Raw genomic sequence first — 6,000 nt, forward strand, 5'->3', positions numbered from 1 at the left:
GCTGTTATAGCTGCAAAGGGCGGAGCCAACTCAATATTGAACCCTACGGACTAAGACTGGGATGTCATTATAGTTCATGTGCATGTAAAGGCAGGCGTCCCAATACTTTTGTCTGTTTGAGCTTTGGGGTGCACACCCTAATGCAATAGGCTGCGCACGCCTATGGTAGTATTTAAGAGAGCTAAGGGAAAGAACACAATCAGCTCTGAGGAAGAGGGTATACCCTCAAAACGCATCAACCTCTGATACGTTATTGAAAGCCATCTGCGTAAGTTCAGGGCCACGAAGTGTGGCTAGGTATGAGGTTTCTCTCTGGTTTACACTGAGCCTAAATTCCTGGTTTTGTAAGTATATATACTGTATATATATATATATATATATATATATAATGTGCAGAAGTTTATTTTTGTTTACCTCCAGATGAATGTTGCAGCAAACTTAGGTTGCAGGGGCCCCTAAGGATGACCACAGTGTTGCTTTCGTTCTGGTGTCAGACATCTGAAGACAAGATCAGCAATGATTGGAACATCCTCCAGCCATTGTCCAACCAGCCTGAAATGCAGCTTTTCACCAGCAGGAACGATGTTGTGGCACTGGAATTCAGAGTTAGCCTGTCTACTCTGCATCTTAGTTCCTAGTAGCTTCTAATCTGCCATGCAACTGGATATCTAACTACCAAGGAGCTGTTGGATTTCCTAGCCTATGCTGGTTATTGAGCTCTGAGCTCAAATTGGCTATAGAATCCCAGACCATGTGGTACAGGGTTAACTTGAATGACAGGAGCTGCATATAAACTCTAATGCAATAAACAGGTTCACCTACTAATATACTAGAAGGTAAAAAAGTGGAAAAAAATGCCCCTGGGACTTTAGAAGCAGTTGTCAAACCAGATAAGTAAAAGAGTATATAAAATCAGGATCTTCTGTGTAATTGCCTGTGGTTTGGCCTCCTACCACGAGACCAACTGTATGCTTCAGATTTTAGTTCTGTATATTATATCTATGCTACTTGTTTGTTCTTAACTTTGTTCTGCGATGACCATTATTATTTTAATATATTACAATAAAATACTCTAATTTTATATACCGTACTCTCTTATTTCCTTATCTGGTTTGACAACTGCTTCTAAAGTCCCGGGGGCATTTTTTTCCTCCTTTCTGGTATAGTTGGGATGTGGCAGTCAGTCTCCAGTGCTTTTACAATCATTTAGCTTGCTCTTCATATATACCAATATACTGAAACGTGACACACATACAGGAGCACAAACCTAGATATCTGGCACTATGCATGTGAGATAATAACAATAGGACATCTGTCACAAGAATCAGATACACATTCAAGAAGCTATCGGCAGTTGTAGTGGAACTATTAGAACATAGGAAAACTTGCTCTGGTCTGAGTGAAATACAGCAGCCACAGCTCCTGTGTGTACATTACCATGTAGCAACCCCCCCCTAAGGAGCCTAAGTAGAAAGGGATCCCCCACTCTGCACAGCCAGGCACCCCGCATCTTCACAAGCCAACTGTAGGCAGGAAACAGTCCAGTGCTTTGTTTTTTTTTGTTTTATTAAGGGGAATAAACTTGGATGGGGTTAGGGGTATTATGGGATGCCCACTGGACTTGTAAACTTTTTCAGGGGACTCAACTATATACAGTCTCTATATAATCTCCTCTTATGCCACCTGTACAATCTTGTTTGCAGAACAAAATCACAGACCCAGCTGGAACACTGTTTGGATGGGATCTGACAGGGCACTCTGTCAGTTCCAGCAATTGCCCATTACAGGCAGGGACCGCAGGCCCCTTTTTGGTGTGTAGAAAAAGTCCCAGTGAACAGCTATTCTGTGGCTACTGATCCCAGCACCACCTCTTCAGGCACTGCAAGCCCACCTGGCTGCAGCTGCCCATTTCATTAGTCTCCTGTCACACTTACCAGCCACCTGGCTGCCTTCTCCCTAAGATTTTTTTTTCAAAGGTATATAAAATAAGCTAAGCTTATACTGGGAGGTTCTATGGATCGTTATGGCTTAAATAAACATGCAGCGGACGCTTCAAAGTATGTTAGAAGAAGTTTAATTAGTAGATCTCCTTGACGTGCTCACTGGCTCCTGCTGTCCTCACACTTGCTCCCATGGATCCAGGAAGGATTCCTCCCTGTAACTAGTTGCCAAAATTGTTAAAAAAAATTATAGGCACACTTTTTTGCCTGTAGGTCTTATTATAATTAGGGGTGGGGCATGCGTTAGTAGGCATGGCATAGCAGGGAAAGCAGGTTAATAGCGGTTTAAGTGACATATTGGGTGTGGCTTAAAGGGGCGTGGCTCAAAGGGTGTGTGGTTAGAGTCTGAGATAAACGAGGGATGTAGGGAGAAAGAGGGAGGGAGAAAGAGAGAGTGAGAGATAGAAAGAGATAGGGAGGGAGGGAAGGAGAGAGAAGGAAGGAAAGAAAGAGGGATGGAGGGACAGCAGGCCCAGATCCTACACCACAATAGAATTACGTGTATTCCAGAAAGTTTGACATTCAGCAGATAAAGATACTCCAAACACCTGGTGTTAGCTCTTCAATCATCCCGACACCATGGTTGTTATGGTGTCAGGAGGATTGAAGCGCATTATTTCTATTATTACATTGTAATATAAAATGAAATCATTCACCTTACCATAATGCTGAACCAGTGGGAGCCCTGAGTGTGTCACCTGCCACGTCGCCTGCCATCAGGTGCCCCCATCGGAGTCCCTCCTTACATCAGGCATTCTCAGCAGTGTCCGTCCTTACATCAGGTGCCCCAAGCAGAGTTCGTCCTTACATCAGGTGCCCCCAGCGGAGTCCGTCCTTACATCAGGTGCCCCTAGCAGAGTCCCTCCTTACATCAGGCATTCCCAGCAGAGTCCCTCCTTACATCAGGTGCCCCCAGCAGAACCCCTCCTTACATCAGTGCACGGGACAGCGGAGCCCCTCCTTACATCAGTGTCCCCAGCAGCAGAGCCCCTCCTTACATCAGTGTCCCCAGCAGGGGAGCCTCTCCTTACATCAGTGTCCTCAGCAGTGGAGTCCCTTCTTACATAAGTGTCCCCAGCAGCAGAGCCCCTCCTTACATAAGTGTCCCCAGCAGCGGAGCCCCTCCTTACATCAGTGTTCCCAGCAGTGGAGACCTCCTTACATCAGTGTCCCCAGCAGCGGAGTCCCTCCTTACATCAGTGTCCCCAGCAGTGGAGCCTCTCCTTACATCAGTGTCCCCAGCAGCAGAGCCCCTCCTTACATCAGTGTCTCCAGCAGCAGAGCCCCTCCTTCCATCAGTGTCCCCAATAGCGGAGCCCCTCCTTACATCAGTGTCCCCAGCAGCGGAGCCCCTCCTTACATCAGTGTTGTCCCCATCAGCGGAGCCCCTCCTTACATCAGTGTCCCCATCAGTGGAGACATCAGTGTTGTCCACTCAGCACAGCCCCTCCTTACATTAGTGTCCTCACTCCCCAGCAGTGGAGCCCCTCATTACATTAGTGTCCCCAGCAGCAGAGCCCCATCTTACATCAGTGTCCCCATCAGCAGAGCCCCTCCTTACATCAGTGTTGTCCCCATCAGCAGAGCCCCTCCTTACATCAGTGTTGTCCACTCAGCGGAGCCCCTCCTTACATCAGTGTTGTCCCCATCTGTGGAGCCTGAGTCCTGTGTCCCCATCAGCGGAGCCTGAGTCCTGTATACCCATCAGCGGAGCCTGAGTCCTGTGTCCCCTCTCGCCGGACACGGGGCAGAGGGTTGGTGGCAGCTGCATGAGTTCCCGGCTTGTTTCCCGTGTGTTCAGTGGAGAGGGGAGGGGCCTCCGATCCGTGCAACCAATTGGCTTCAGTCTACAAGAGAACTGTCTACTTGTACACTGAAGAGAGAAGCCGATTGGCCCGCCCTCCCCTCTCCACTCAACACACGGGGGAAAGACTCCTCGCAGTGGCGGCCATCTTTTTGTAGCCCGCTGCCGTTTTTGCCAAAAAAAGTCCTGATTTCCCGGGACAAAAGAAAAATCCCGGGATTTTAATCGAGATGAGCTCTGATCGGGACGAGGGTCCAAAAATCAGGATTGTCCCAGGAAAATTGGGACTGTTGGCAAGTATGCCTGTGGAGTTTCTGTCAAGTTCCAGAAGTACGGAGAAGTACCAGAAATGCTGCCTGCTGAGTCATACCAGACCCTGTGAGTCACTCACCCTGACCCAGAACCTAACATAGGCTTGGCTGCCAGCCAAGCCAAACATTTTACCTACACTAACAAAAAACCCTATCACTACCTAATCTAGCACACTAGAGGGAGCTACAGTCATATGGCTCAGTTATGTTAGAAGACGTTTAATTAGAAGGTTAATTAGTAGATCTCCTCGTTAGTAGGCGTGGCATAGCAGGGAAAGCGGGGAAATAGCGATTTAAGAGAAATATTGGGTGTGAAAACTCCCCTGTATATAAAATATCACAGTCCTTTAATCAGGGTTTCTGACCCAGCTAGCAGGGACAGGAAGTACATGTCTGTCACAAACTCAGACAGTAGAGGGCAGCAGATCCCTCAATTTTTTTCCCCTTTTCGGTATTTTTAAGGTTTATCTGAAGGAGATTTTAGCTTAACCAGTTAAGGACCGCCCTATAGCAGATTTACTGGTACAGGGTGGCCCTCCTGCGCAGAATCAAGTGTACATATGCAATTCTCTACTACCGCCTAGGGGGTATGCGTGCGCAGCTAGCGGGCTGCTTCTGCTGTGATTACTCACAGCAGAAGCCGATCTGTGGGTGCTGGGCACTGAATATCCGCCGGCACTGACTGATCATGTTCCGACATTTCTGCTTCAGTGAAAGAAGGGCTTTTTAAAAAAAATGACATTTGCTGAAAATAGTAAATACACAACAATAATCACTATGTGGTCAGCTGACAATGAGATTACAACATTTATGGTAATGCAAGCATAATTGAGATTTGGTGAACTGGTATTACCATTCATGTCAGTTGCACCTTTTATGTCTAGATAGACAGAGCTTCTTAAAAATGTATGTTTTAAATATGTTGATGTTAATCTAATAAAACTTTATGCGTTTTATATAATCATGTATCTTAATTGTTATGGTACCATTAAAGTCCACTAGCCTCAAACACAAATCTTTCTATTCCAAATAGGACGTAGGTACCCCTTTTCTTATACTTTTGTTTATATAGTGGCACTGTATTTATACATTTATGGTTATGCAGATAAAGTTTTTATATGATTTGTGATATTTATAACATGTGGGTTGACCCAGTTTTGAGTTTAAAAGTGAGTTTGGTGCTGTCATGCATCCTGCCGCTCCGTGAGGACGTTAACATAACGAAACTAGTAGGGAGGAGGCTAGGACGCTGACACCATCAAGCTTTTCACAGAGATCAGGCTCTGGGGTTTTGGAACACAGCCAGGAGGAGAAGATCTCATTAATGATAACACGCGATTGTTCCCTAGTGTCGGGTTGATACATGTGAGTGTATTTTTTGAAGTTTTAAATAAATGTAACAAATTTTAAAACAAGCTTATACTATGGAAGTTTTCCTTTCCTCTTCCCCTTAATTGCCGATTGTACAATATGGGAGAAAAACTGACAGGTGGAGAGATTAAAATCAGCAGAGTGGAGAGAGACAAAGCATCATGCTATTGCAGGCTTAGGATCAGATCATCCACAGGGTTTGGAGGAGATATTAACAGGCTGAGAAATTGGAGTCCACGAAGATTGGATTAGTTCAAATATTCAATCCTGTGTAATTGCTGGTTTATAACTTTACCAGCCACAGCAGTTAGTGAGTCACTTTAGAACTTTTCTGAAGAAAGGAGTACATTAGTTACCTGACTCTAATGCCCCGTACACACAGTCGGATTTTCCGATGGAAAATGTCCGACCGGAGCGTGTTGTCGGAAATTCCGACCGTGTGTGGGCTCCATCGGACATTTTCCATCGGATTTTCCGACACACAAAGCTTGAGAGCAGGCTATAAAATTTTCCG

Source organism: Aquarana catesbeiana, linkage group LG10, assembly GCF_042186555.1.
Source record: "Aquarana catesbeiana isolate 2022-GZ linkage group LG10, ASM4218655v1, whole genome shotgun sequence".
NCBI classification, from domain to species: Eukaryota; Metazoa; Chordata; class Amphibia; order Anura; family Ranidae; genus Aquarana; species Aquarana catesbeiana.